Below are 15,270 nucleotides of genomic sequence, written 5' to 3' on the forward strand. Positions count from 1 at the left end.
CCCTTTAAAACTAATACCTTAGCTTCCCCCACCCTCCCGACCACCCAAAAAACTTTTTACAGGTACCTGGTGGTCCAGTGGAGGTCCCTGGAGCGATCTCCTGCTCCCGGGCCATCAGCTGCCACTAATCAAAATGGCACCGATGGCCCTTTGCCCTTACCATGTGACAGGGGACCAGGGGCTTTTGGCAAGTCTTGGGGGACCCTCCTGACCCCCACAAGACTTGCCAAAAGTCCAGCGGGGGTCTGGGAGCGACCTCCTGCACTCGGATCGTCGGCTGCCAGTATTCAAAATGGCGCCGATAGCCTTTGCCCTTACTATGCCACAGGGGCTACCGGTGCAATTGGTCAGCCCCTGTCACATGGTAGGAGCACAAGATGGAGTGGGCCATCCAGTGCTCCTACCATGTGACAGGGTCCGGCCAATGGCACGGATACCCTGTCACATGGTAAGGGCAAAGGGCCATCGGCGCCATTTTGATTAGTGGCAGCTGACGGCCCGGGAGCGGGAGATCACTCCAGGGACCCCCACTGGACCACCAGGTACCTGCAAAAAGTTTTTTTGGGGGGTCGGGAGGGTGGGGGAAGCTAAGGGATTCGTTTTAAAGGGTCAGGGTGGGTTTAGGGGTTATTTTTGTGTGCTGTTTTTCCTGCCCTCCCCCAAAACGATAAGAGAACCCCCATGATCAATATCGTGGGGTTTTCCTATCGTTTTGGGGGAGCCCCCAATTTCTGACGATTTTGAAAATATCGTCCAATATTTTCAATCGTCCAAAGCCCAATTCACATCCGTAGTGCAGTGGACTGGCCTCAAAGGCAAGAGTTTTTTCTTGACCAGGCTGGAAAGGGAAATCTTCACACCCCACTTATCTCCCTGCTGAGACCCTCTTCTGACTGATTCCCCTCTCCTTTCACCTTGATACCAACCCTTTAAACCATAGGAAACCCCCCCCCCCCCCTCCTTTGAATGGGAATGCTGAACTCAACACAGACTACAGTGCCCCTAGCCTAAAAAAAAAATTCAGAACAAAGTGGATTGTGAGTATGACTGACCAGTCTGTATTTAAATGTCCAGAGAGGAACAGGTAATGTGGACATGGAGAAGACTCATGTGGCCAGGGCAAAACACAACTAAGAAGACTCAAAGTGCCACCAGTCATTCTTCTCCCCCAACCCCAGCTGATCCTCCACCAGTCTCCTCCATCCTGCTCCCCCTCCCCAACAGTCCATCCATAACAAAGTCTCTTACCACACCCTCACCTGTCACAGCCATTCTTTCTCAACACTGTTTTCTTTCATTCTCCTAAACTCTTTTTCCTCCTCTCCTCACATCTTTTCCTCTTTTCTCCCTTCCCTCCTCATTCCTTCTTAATTCTCCCCATCCTGCATAGGCATGCTTTGAATTTTATGTTTGGGGGAGGGGATTTACTACTACTCTTCCAGCTCCACTTCCTCCATCCCTTTAATGTGCTCTACTCCCCATTTCCCAATGACCTGGCTTTCTCTTTTCCCTTCCTAGTTCCTAAACCCATCCCTCCACTCCCCAGCAGGTTCTTCCTCGCCCCTCCTTAGCCAGCTTCCCTTCCTGGGCATCCCTTCACCGATTCCCACTCCTCATCGACGTGTTCGTTTTTCCTCCGTTGGCAGGCTCAGCTCACCTTTCAATTTGTGATTTAGAGCCTATAATACATGCCACCACAACCTCCTCCACCACTCCCCATTCTTCCAGCAAAATACCTTATTTAACCTGGTGGCTACAGGGCTTGAAGAAATGGGCAGATATTACCAGCCCCCCCCCCCCCCCTCTTAACCTTGCTCAGCTAACACAGAATCTTCACCAAACTTTGAATAAACAATTTTCCAACCTTTGCACCTGTAGTTTGAATCTATCCTTTGTTTGAATCTATCCCTTGCTTGGGCTTGGCTTTTTCTTAGTTTTCTTTCTGTCACCTCATTCCTTTGTTTCTTTTAAAGCTTAGCTTCTGATCTTCTTTTCCTTTATCATTTATTTTATCTCCATGTGTGTATCTCTTTCTATCCACCAGATGTCTCGCTTCTCTCACCTTCTCCTAGTCTCCCCCTCCTGCCACTTCCATATCTCTCCTCAGTTCTTCTTGCCTCTTCCCTCAACCATGAACCCCTCTTCTTTCAACCCTTCTCTTGATGTACTTCCCCTATCAGCCTCCTCTTCTCCTTCTGCACAGCTTTTTCCAGTCTCCTTCACCTTTCTCTCCCTCTTAAGTTCCCTTCACCTAACCACTCACCCCTGCTCCTCTTATCACAGCCCATGAACTCTCTTCCAGCTTGTATCCCCTTTTCCCTTCACTCAGCTACTGTCCCCTTCTCATAGCCCATGTCCTCTCTCTCAGTCCTCTGGCCTCATAATCTGTGTCTACTTCTCTCCCTCTCTCAGTTCCTCTCTCAGGCACTCTTTCCCTTACAGTTCCTTGCCTTCCCCTCTCCCAGCCAGAATTCCTTCTTTCAGTTCCTCTCCCAGACCCTCCCAGTAGTATTCTTTCTCCCAGCCAGTATCCCCTTTTAAACAGCCTTCTAGCAGTTCTCTCAATCCCTTCCTCATTCTCCTATTAGCATCTTTGCTCTCTTTAACTTTCCCAGACCCTCTATCAGCAGCCCTCCCCATCTCTATTGCACCTCTGGAACACTGTCTGTCACAGTTCACATCATTTTATTTGCATAAACTTAATCCAGCAGTAGGCTGTGTTACTCACAGTCTTCTCATGGTTCACATCACCTAATTTACATTAGTACTTACTCATTGAATTCTGTATCACTCTCCCCATCACCCCAGGAAACACTGTATCCTTTTCATACCTCATCCTAATTTCTCTTCCAAGCAGTAGCAAAAAATTTCCCTGGTATCTAAAGCTCTGATTCCTCTTCCCTTCAAGGTCTTTCACCAACCGTGGGACCATATGTCACTCCTCCAACTTCAGGACCCAGATTGGATCCACTAATTGTTTCCCCATGGGGAGAAACACCTCTCCATCTTAAGGCCCCTCCCATTGAGGGGGAAAACCCCTACAGAGCCTTCTCCTTGAGGAGAGGTACCCTGGGCACCCCACACTCCTGGTAGGTTTCTCCCAACTCCTTCTTCCAGTCTTGGAAGACAGTATTATGTACTCTGTAAAATACTTCCTCTAGAGGATCTTCTTCCCCAACCATCTTAAAGGAAATACATCATTAGAAACTCAGTAATAACTGTCTCCAGAACCTTCCCATGAGTTAACATATATTATATTCTTTTTGTGGTATGCTCTGCCATCTAGTGGTTGATCAGTTTAATTATCTTCATAGCAATTTTCTTTCAAACCGCCCCCCCCCCCCCCCCCCCCAAAAAAAAATAAAATCTAGGGGCTTCCCCACCTAAAATCTCTCCATGGACAAGGCACTAGTGACACAGGTCTGTCACATTACTCTTGATTTTTCTAAAAGGACTTCAATTTGCTACTCATTTGCATGTTTTCTGCAACCCACTTTTAGGTCAGGTTCTAACAAGCGCCAGTGTATCTATTAGTGAGCTAGGCGGTCACCTAGAGCTGAACATTTTGGGGACAGTACTGACACACACAGTCAGCAGCTTCCTCCCATCCCTCCCTTCCTCCTGTGTGTGGCTATAAAAAAACAGCCATCACTGCTGTGACCCTCTTCTCTTCTTTCCTGCTTAAAATCTGCCCAGGGTAGAAGGGATAAAAAGCCACCAGCCCCTCCCTTTAGGGCCCACATAGACTGAAGAAACAAAAAGCCAGTGCCAGGCGCTGCCCCTTCCAAGCTGCAAATCACAGCTGCTTTCCTGTCCCATTCTTTTTGCTGTCCTTCTCTTCTGATAGGATCCATGCTAGGCTGAAAGAAGAGCCAAGCAGCTGGTCAATCGCTGCCTCCCCATCTCCCTCCCAATATGGCTCAGGCAGGGCCAAAGAGAGGAAGAGTTCTGCCAGTGCTGGGATGGGGGGAATGAATGGGGGACACATGCCCTGGGCATCAGCACAATTCAGTATGGAAACCCGTGATCTAGCCCTTGCTCAAAAGCCATGCAGTGTTCCTGGCCTCAACGGGTTCCCTTATTAACAGGGAAGTTGATATTCAGTACTACTTAGCCACATAATTAAGTAGCACCTTATTGGTTAAGTGGTGGCTGCTGAATATCCGGCCAAGTAGATAGCCGGTTAAGTTGTGGGTGGGTAATGGATAGATTAGAGCGGAGAAACTTATCTGGTTAACTTAGCCAGATAAGTGCTGATATTTGGACTTATCCATTTAAATTAACTGGATAAATTAGACATGCTCATGCTCAATTGCAGGTCTAAAGTTAGCTAGTTATCCAGCTAACTTGCGCTTTCCATAGGGATGTTCAGCAGCATAGCTATACTGCTGAATGTCCTTTGTAAATTAACCAGATAACTCTTATCCGGCTAACTTACTTAAACTTTTAGCTTTCATTATTGAGGCCAGGAAGCCTGTGAAGTCAGAGAGGGCAGGGCAGTTGCAGGGCTATTGAGCAAGCACTAGATCCCAGGTCCTGTGCTGGATGGATTCTGATTTCTGGTGCTGAATTCTGGAAGATCGTTGGCCTTGTGGCTCCGGGGCCTCCATCAAGAATTCGAGAGAGTAAGATGGTGAAGGGGGAGCAAGGAAAGGTAGGAGAGAGAGAGAGGCTGGAGGGCTGGGTTGCTGTGCAGGAAGAGGGACCAGAGACAGGAGACTGGGTCTTACCGGGCAGATGAAGGGGAGAATAAGAGAGAGAGAGGAGTGAGTGCTACTGGGCAGGTGAGGGGAGATGAGAGAGGGGAGTCGATGCCGGATGGGAAGTGAGCTGTGCTTGCCGGAACCATTGCCACCATCAGAGGGAGAACTTGTCAAAGCCATGGCTGGTAAGGTGGAGGTGAAGGTATCATTCTTAATATCTGCCCCAGGAGCAGACAAAGTTGGTTCTGGCACTGGCCATTGCCTTCTGTCTATGGGGCCAATAAGGGATCAGTAACCCTCTCTCCCCCTACTCAGCTAAAGAATGGTTTGGCACTGCTAAGCTGCTCCTCCTGCCCTGTCTGCCTTTCCTCTTTTACACTGACCTGAACTATGGGGGAGGAAAAGGCAACAATGAGAAAAGGAGTAATGGAGTTACAAGCCACCAATGGCTGGCACAGCTCTCCTGCTGGGCCAAGGAGTTGGGAGGAAGCTATGGAGAGAGAGGGGCACAGGTGACAGGTAAGAAGAACAGTTTTGAAGCTAGATAGAGAAAGGGGGGACACTGGGATTGGGTCAGGAGTGGTGGGGAGGAGGGAAAAGAAGACTCAGGGATTAGATTTGGAGGGGAGTTAGCATGAGGACTTAGGGCTTGGGTCAGGGAGAACAGAGACTAGGAGACTGAGGGAGGACATGGGAGAGTAGGCACCCAGGGATTGATAGGGAGCACCAGCGGGTGGTTCTATCATGAGGCAGGGTGAGGCGGTCACTTCAGGTGGCAAAGGTTTGAGGCAGCAAGAAGTGTCCCTAAAAACTCTCCATCTGTGGCCACTTCACCCTGCCTTTAGGTGCAGTTCTGCAAAGAAGCCTGAAGGATTCCCATCCTCCATGGGCAGGAAGAAAAAAAAACCCCCAGCAGCAATGCAAATTTGATAACAGGTCCACAGGGCCCCCCTCCCACTGTGGGCAAGAAGATAGGAACTGGTGGTTGACAATGGCCACTTTTAATGACATGCCCAAGGGTTCCCCACCCCTTGTGGGCAGGAAGAAGGAACCAGAGAAACAGCATGGTTTTGACTGACATGTCCACAGTGTCCCTACCCCTCCATGGGCAAGAAGAAAGGGACCATGGCAGCAGCGGTGTGCTTTCGAAACGTACCCCAGGTCAAAATAAAACTGTGTGGCACCAAAGATGACTCCCTTCAGGATTACATCCCCACCCCATGGGCAGTTAGGAACCGGGAAGGAGGAGAGGTGATGCACTGGCAGCAAAGGGAAGGGAAGGTGAGAGAACTTCTCATGTTTCCCCTTCCCCTCACTTAGCTCAGCTCCCTTCCATTCTGAAAGAGAGGGAAGGAAAGGGGAGCAGAGTTGAGCTGAATGAGTGAAAGAGGAAGAGTTAGAGAGAGAAGAAGGGAATGGAAGGTGGGTTCATGGGGGGAAAGGGGTAGGGGGTGAGTAAGAGGAGGAAGGTGGGCGAGAATGAGCAGAAAGGGAGAAACATGTGAGTGAGATTGGGAAGGAGAAAAGAGGGTAGAAGTGAGTGAGTAGGGGGAAGAGCAGAGGAGCAATAATGTATTGTGGTGGATATGAGTAAGAGAAAGTGCAGGGCCAGTAGAAGTAGATGGCTGCTTAGTGTGCCAGTTTTGGTTGCAGCACAGTGGGGTCAAGACTGCGATGATGGCAGCTCCTTGTTCTTCCAGCCCACGTGGGCCCAGCATAGGAAGTTGTCGCAAGGGTCCATGTGACTGGGAAGAAGAAGGCATAATAATTGCAGCCAGAAGGAATAGAAGTAGTGTTGGCCCATGGGATGGTTTTCAGGGGTGATGCGTCAGATGAACTGAACAAAATCACTGTGAACCTGGAAGATGTAGTAGGCCAGATTGACAAACTAAAGAGTAGCAAATCTCCTGGACCGGATGGTATGCATCCTAGGGTACTGAAGGAACTAAAAAATGAAATTTCTGCTCTATTAGTTAAAATTTGTAACCTATTATTAAAATCATCCATTGTACCTGAAGACTGGAGGGTGGCCAATGTAACCCCAATATTTAAAAAAAAGGCTCCAGGGGTGATCCGGGTAACTATAGACCAGTGAGCCTGACTTCAGTGCCGGGAAAAATAGCGGAAACTATTCTCAAGATCAAAATCATAGAACATATTGAAAGACATGGTTTAATGGAACACAGTCAACATGGATTTACCCAAGGGAAGTCTTGCCTAACAAATCTGCTTCATTTTTTTGAAGGGGTTAATAAACATGTGGATAAAGGTGAACCGGTAGATGTAGTGTATTTGGATTTTCAGAAGGCGTTTGACAAAGTCCCTCATAAGAGGCTTCTAAGAAAACTAAAAAGTCATGGGATAGGAGACAATGTCCTTTCGTGGATTACAAACTGGTTAAAAGACAGGAAACAGAGAGTAGGATTAAATGGTCAATTTTCTCAGTGGAAATGGGTAAACAGTGGAGTGCCTCAGGGATCTGTACTTGGACCGGTGCTTTTCAATATATATATAAATGATCTGGAAAGGAATACGACGAGTGAGGTTTTCAAATTTGCAGACGATACAGAATTATTCAGAATGGTTAAATCACAAGCGGATGGTGATATATTACAGGAGGACCTTGCAAGACTGGAAGATTGGGCATCCAAATGGCAGAAGAAATTTAATGTGGACAAGTGCAAGGTGTTGCATATAGGGAAAAATAACCCTTGCTGTAGTTACACCATGTTAGGTTCCATATTAGGAGCTACCACCGAGGAAAAAGATCTAGGCATCATAGTGGATAATACTTTAAAATTGCCGGCTCAGTGTGCTGCAGCAGTCAAGAAAGCAAACAGAATGTTAGGAATTATTAGGAAGGGAATGTCTAATAAAACGGAAAATGTCATAATGCCTCTATATTGCTCCATGGTGAAACCGCACCTTGAATGCTGGGTACAACTCTGGTCGCCGCATCTCAAAAAAGACATAGTTGCAATGGAGAAGGTTCAGAGAAGGGCAACCAAAATGATAAAGGCGATGGAACAGCTCCCCTATGAGGAAAGGCTGAAGAGGTTAGGGCTGTTCAGCTTGGAGAAGAGACGGCTGAGCGGGGATATGATAGAGGCCTTTAAGATCATGAGAGGTCTTGAACGAGTAGATGTGAATCGGTTATTTACACTTTTGAATAATAGAAGGACTAGGGGGCATTCCATAAAGTTAGCAAGTAGCACATTTAAGACTAATCGGAGAAAATTCTTTTTCACTCAAAGCACAATAAAGCTCTGGAATTTGTTGCCAGAGGATGTGGTTAGTGTAGTTAGTGTAGCTGGGTTCAAAAAAGGTTTGGATAAGTTCTTGGAGGAGAAGTCCATTAACGGCTATTAATCAAGTTGGCTTAGGGAACAGCCACTGCTAATTGCATCAGTAGCATGGGATCTTCTTAGTGTTTGCGTAATTGCCAGGTTCTTGTGGCCTGGTTTGGCCTCTGTTGGAAACAGGATGCTGGGCTTGATGGACCCTTGGTCTGACCCAGCATGGCAATTTCTTATGTTCTTATGTGGCCAAAGTCCCAAAGGGAAAGAGTAGTCCTATCGACTGTATGGACTACAGATGGTTGCTACAGTTTGTGCACTCCAGAGGAGGAGAGAATGTGTGTGTGTGTGTGTGTGTGTGTGTGTGTGTGTGTGAGAGAGAGAGAGAGAGAGTTTAGGCAAGTGTGTGTGTTAATGAAAGAAGACAAAGTTTGTGTGCAGCTCCCCACCTCCCACTCTTCCATGACAATCTCAAAGTTACTGGAAATAAAAAGATCACAGGTAGACTGATGTATTTATTTTATCCTTATTTTAATTATTGGGTGTTTGATGTGCCTGTGCTTTTTAAACATTTAATTGAATTTTTTAGTTTATTTAATGTTCTATTTGTCAGCTGTTTTGAAATATTCATTTTCTTATTATGTTTTTAATATAATTATATTTTATATTTCTTGATTATAGTTGTTTTATGAGGAATGGTGATGATTCTGTTTTTCCATTGTTGCATTGCAAACGGAGTCTGCCTGGCTTGTTGCACTCTCCAGTTCAATTTTTGTCTGGACATTTCTATTTATGGCCTCTTTATTCTCTATTTTGTGAGGCTGTATTCTGGCTATGTTTTGCATGCCCAACCAAGGTGAAGTATTCTACTATGTGTAGTTTTTGTGTAGGGATGTATAGCAGCCTGGCTTGTTCTGTTTTCCTAATAGGAGGTGTATTGTTGTTTTAAGACCTTGTGTCATATTTGCAGTGTTGCTTTTCATAGGTAGGGTTGATACTGTTTGATTGTTGGCAGTTAGTGCTGTTTTGGTATGGAAGTTTTACTGTATTATAATTTGTAATTCAGTTTACTTATGGCTTTCTGAGGGCCAAGCTGATATCCAAAACACTTTATAACAGGCCTAATATCATGTGTGTTGCAAGTGTCATGCTTTTTGTAGGGTTTTCTGTTTCACACCACAATAGAGCATGTAACTATAATATACCTGATAAAATTTGTTATTATAAATGAGTAATTTAAGTTTATATTATAATATAAGTTTATATTATAATATAAGTTTATATTATAAATGAGTAAGTTTAAGTTTATTATAATTTGCACTCCTGTTTCTTGTGAACCAGCATGATGGGACTATCGTCTTGAATGTTGGTATATAAAAAACTTAAATAAATAAATAAAATAAATAAAAATAATTTGTAATTGTATGTGGGAGAGCCAGGGAGTGAACAGGGGTGGACACAAGGATGTAAAATTCGCCTCTGTGGCCAATTTCCTTGCCAGGCCTAGAGAGAGTACTTCACATACAACAAACCATTCACTCTCTCCCAGTTCCTCAGGGGTAAAATGCTGGGGAAGGGAGGGAGGCAGGTGGTAGAGTTCCTGGGAGTGTGACAAGGTTACCAACTTCCTGGAAATACCAATAGTATTCTATCTGCCATTCCTCTGGGAACCCTGACCCTTGCCTTCCCTCTTATCCAGCATTTCAAATCTCCAAAAGGGCCAGACTCTAAGAGGGATCTGTCCTCTCACCTCCACTCTGATTTGACCTGTGCTTCACCTTGGGGGGGGGGGGGGGCATTTTCTTTGCCCTCATTTCAGGTAGCAGATTGTCTTCGGCTGCCCCTGGGGAGCACAGAGACTTGGGGTTGGGGTCTTGGAGACTGGGGGAGAGCTTGGGAGATCTGGAACTACGGAAAGTGATTGGTGGGAGGGGTACAGTGGGCACTCAGCGATTGGGTAGGGTTTCGAACAGGGAGTGAGACAGGGCTGTGGTTGTGAGATGTGGTAAGAGACATAAGATGGGAAGGGGCTGAAGGAGTGAGAAATGGAGGGGGAGGGCAGGGGAGGGGTTGATAATGGAACTTGAAAAGATTGTAAGAAGACAAGAGGTGAAAAGAGGGAGACTGAGGACTGGGAGGAACAATGGTGATCATAGAAAGAGCTGGGAGGTTGAGACTATAAATGGGGACCATACAAAGCAATAAAAGATTTGGAAAAATGGTAAGGTAAAGAGATTGTGGGAGAGTATGAGAGGGGCGACGAAGGGTTGGAAGAGTTTAGAAGGAGATGAGAGGGAAGTAGAAAGATTGGGAGAAGTAAAAGGGGATGGTTGGAAATAGAGTGGGGAAGGTTTCAGCAAGGGTGGCTGGAGAGAACCAGAAAAGAGGCAACTGTTGAGGGAGAAAGCACAAGGGAGTCAGACAGTAAGAGACTCCTAAGGGAAGCAACCTAATGATAGGGAGATGGAGGGGAGAGCTGGGGAGGTGAAGGATTAAGAGAGGGAGAACTAGAGGGGAAGAGAGAAGGTGAAAAGAAGGGGTATAACCTAGTAATGAGTAAATAGAGGCAGAGAAGGGAAAATGAGAAGAAGGGGAAAGATCAATGTCAGAGACAGTTATAGGGAAGGAAGTGAAGAAGACCAGGAGATATGTAAAATAGAAAGAAGAAATGGAGAAGGAGATAGAAGAATGACACGAGGAAGGCAGATAAAAAGAAACCAGGATCAGTATAATTAGAAAATGTACATTTTTACTGAACCTCTCCCAGCCAAGGAGGGCAAACCTTGTAGCTGAGGGGATTGGGGATAGGGAAATACATTTGCCCTGCATTCAGTGAACAGTGAAAACTGGCTTTTGAAAAGATTTTCTTTTACATAAGAACATAAGAACATAAGAAAATGCCATATGGGGTCAGATCAAGGGTCCATCAAGCCCAGCATCCTGTTTCCAACAGTGGCCAATCCAGGCCATAAGAACCTGGCAAGTACTTTAGATAGGAGCCGTTTTTCCACCACCACCTTCCTACCTACCTTGGAAAAAAAGATTTTCATGTTTTCTCAACACTGGGAAGGGACAGTGACTCAGAGGTTGAAGACAGAGAACGAATTTGTAGCCCTTGGAGTTTTCACCCTTCTTTGCATCCTCATGATTTTTGCTATTTTAAGTTGGGTGCTATTTTTAAAGTTACAGTAGATTTAATATTTGAACACCAATCCAAGTGTCCTGCTTGCCTCTTTTCAAGATGACAGGCGTGAATATACCAACTGCCCAGACCGAGAGACTGCTGTGGAGTGGATTCCCACCTTTATACCTAGGGTCACAGAGGCTTGACCTCCTCTCTGCCAGTGGGATTCCGGCACCCCAGTGGCTCGCATGCAATGAATGGCCCTGTGGATCGTGTGGCCCCTGCATTCCAGCTCTAAACCGAAGATGGGGGGGGGGGGGTTACATAGTAAATCTGTTCATCTAAATTCAGAATGGGTAGTCATACTAATGAACAATTTGAATTTTCAAAAGTTCGTTGTATATGCGTGCATGGCAGGATGGGAGACAGCGCAAAGCTGAAGATTTGTCTACGCCACGGCACCTATTACTCTTGCATCAGCCCTGGTGATAACCCAAGGTTGACAGCCAATGAAGCAGAACATTAATTTACTGAGCAATTCATTTGCTTCCTTACTGTATGAAAAGAGCAGTTTAATGTTTACATAACATAAATTAATTGGAGACATCTAGTCTAATTCATTGTGAGGTTTTTTTTGCAGCTTTGAATCTACTTCATTTCATGGCACCCTGATACAGATGGGTTTTGAAATCCACACTGCATCGGTGTTTTGATAGCCAATGAATTTCTGGCATTTTCAAGCATGGATGTTTTCTACAGAAGATAAGTATTTTTTTACAGTGAGTTTTGTCAATTTGTTTTTCACAAGACAGCACTTAAAAATGAATTAAAACATGGACCTTGAAATAATTTGTATGGGACAATGATTAACATTTCTCTACAGCGATGGCCTATTACCAGTTGATTTGTGAAGTCCATATTTTACACAATATTGACAATTTAAATGTGGGTTCGCCACATTTTTCTTCTTGATCATTGTGTGGTATGTTTACCCATTCTTTCACATGTTCCTTCTATGCAAGATATGCTGCACACTGACTAAATCTTCCTTAAGCTGATAAACAAATGAACTGGCCACATCACTGTCTTCATTTTATTTCTATGTATCTTGTTGATGTCTGTGCTTCAGTTTGAAGACAACTATTGTGTCCACAGTCACCCCTTTTTGCATACATAGACAGTTGTGTCCTAACAAGCCAGCAGCAGCTGTTCCCTAGGAGTTCAATCTATTCCTCTTTATGTCCTCACAGCAGCTGAAATGCAATTTATGATTGTTCTCCTGCTATTACTGGCCACTTCTGTTAAGTTTCATTGTATAAACTTAGCAGCCATGCAGATATTTACACACCACTGGGACACGTTTGCTAAATCCATTCTTTGACTTTCAGGTTACCTCTACTCAGTTTACTAGTTAAGCACTCAGTTGCTGATCAGTGAAATGGTTTGTGAAGCTTAAAGGTGAACTTATGGCATCAGACAAGTCAACGTGATGGAGGGAAAGTCAGGACTGCTATAAAATATCTGTTCTTCTATCTATAATTAAATAATGGTATGCGGTTTTTACATTTTTGTAAATAATGATTTGAGAAGAGCCCGCAGTCCGTAAAACTCAATGGACCTGATTTATCGAGGACTTCCTTCCATTATGTCACTATGGGAAAAACCTTCAATGAATTAGGACTTACGTTGGGCCCCTCAAACTCAAGCATCACTCAACTGTTAAAGAAGGATTGCATGCATGTTCGTTTATTAAATGCCAACCTGGGAAACTCTTTCAGAACTGCAGTATATGCACTGCGCCTGATGGGATCCAGTGGGCAATTGCAGTGTAAAAAATAACCATCACTGTCCAAAATCAACTCACTTCTGCCAGCTTAAATTCATGCTGGCTGCAGTTTTGTTTTCCAATATGTCAGCGTGAAGTGCTCCATTCATTTCTACTGCTGGTAATATCGGACCTGCATTAGAAGGGCTCGGTATGAATGAAACCCAGCTTGAGAAATCCATTGCTTTTCTTTCCAGTCAATTCTTAAACATATATAAGCCTTTTTTTGGGGAGATGTGACAAGATTTGAACAATAATATACACAATCTACAAATTGTAAAATAGCTATTTATTGGCCACAACGGGGGCACTGTTCATTGGAACTGGTCTGCGTTCTGCAGGCTCCTGCCGACGGAGAGAGTCAAAAATAATAAATACTTGACACTTACAATAATATTTCTCAAATTTTTCATCTAAATCTTGTACGTTTCAATCACAGAGGGAAAGATTATAATTATTTCCTTCATCCCCTTAGTAGCAGAAATGCCCAGTGTGAGCTGAAGAGACAAAAGAGCGTTTATGTCAGTTCGACAGCATTTATGACAAGAACAAAGCAAAACGGAGCACAAATGTAGTTCTGATTCAATCCAGATCCTTCTCCCCTATGGAGTTCCTCCTCAGTTCACTGCAGCAGGACGGTGTGGCCCTCATGACCCCGATCTCCACTGAGGATTCCCTTTTTAGTAGGTTTCTGCCTGGTAGCTCAAGTGACCCTGAGCCTTGCTTTGCTCAACTTCAGAATTTCCTTGTACAGTCTTCTCTCCATTCCACATTCATGAATAATCTAATAGCTGGCTGCACACTAAATAGCAGCACCATAAAACACTAGCAGGGATTTCCCAGCAGTCTGCGCTCTCACTGGGGTAAAGGTCACGACTACTAGACCACTTCCAGGGCAAACTGACCCAAGCCATAGGAAAGACCAGACCCCAGTGCTTCAGGAATGTAATTTTCAAGAAGCCCACATAGGCTAAAATCTTTGGATGCTTTTTGCCTGAAGACTTTGCCTTTAATTTTCTAAGTACATAAATCTGCTTCGAAAATTCATGCGTACGCATGGAACTGGGCATGGCATGCATGTACAAAGTTAAGCCTGCTCACGTGTTTACTAAATAGGCATTCTAGGGGGTGGAGCTGAGGGCAGGATCAGGATTCACACACATACTATTGAAAATCGAAAGGATGTGCGCAAATCCTGACCCCACCTCCAGCTCCTCAACACCCCTCTGAACATCTATTTAGTACACAGATTAAAGTACATGCAAAATCATGTTCCATGCATACTTTTACGTCCATACTCACCAGAGCTACTTTCTGGGTTTTATGCACATAAATGCCTATGAAAATTACCCCTTAAATGCATCATAGTATAATCTCCAAAATGCATTCTTCTTTTTCAGTGACAGTTATGGGAATCTATTCCATACAGCATAGCCCTATTTTTTCCTATGTATTTCATGGCACATTTTCTCTGTGTGTGACTGTTGATTTAACCACTTGCTGAGACAGCTCTGAAGCACATACAGAGCTGGAAGCCTTTAGCAGACATTAAATTGGTTTTCTATTGGGTAGCTACTTGGACATGATTCTGACAAAACAGAATGCAGCCCCTGCTTGTTGGCAGCACTCCCTGGGTTTTGGTTTCTGCAGAGGCCTCTGCTTTCCCAGCTTCTTGTCCCACTGTTAATTTTGAAAAAACGCTCAGCAGGTCCTTGGAAGTTCACAAAGCTTTCTTCATTCACAGTCAGGCTACTGTGAGCCTTATAACACAATAGTTCTATCTATGACATATTTCTGACAGCACCCCACCTCTCCTGCCAGTAACTGTGCTAATGACAGTGCATGAAAAAAAAAAAAGCTGGCATTTTTAGGTTACAGGCACATGAAGAACGAGGGGCTCAGACATCTACAAAGATGCTGGAAATTGCACCAAGTCTGAGAAATAAAGGCAAATTGGGAGTTCTGTATTATTAAGTGTCCCACAGCTTTTCCTCAGAGAGTATAGCTCTCATTATGAAATGATAGTAAGAATCCCCAGGTTGTGATCAGCTCTTGAAGTTTCTTTTCCCATGACAATATTTCAATATAACAATACAGATTACGAGAAGAACACTATAATTTGACTTTAAAAAATAGTTATATATTCACAGTAATATACTCTGTGTACATTATGGTGGGATATTGGCCCTAATGTGACATGATGCTTACCAAATAATAAGAGGCAAATATTACAAAACAGTTAAATTAAAATCAAAGTACAGAAGACTGTCTATCATATGAACATAACTTTTGCCATGCTGCAAGAGACTAAAGGTCCATCAA

The sequence above is a fragment of the Rhinatrema bivittatum genome, chromosome 7 (assembly GCF_901001135.1).
Source record: "Rhinatrema bivittatum chromosome 7, aRhiBiv1.1, whole genome shotgun sequence".
Classification (NCBI taxonomy): Eukaryota; Metazoa; Chordata; class Amphibia; order Gymnophiona; family Rhinatrematidae; genus Rhinatrema; species Rhinatrema bivittatum.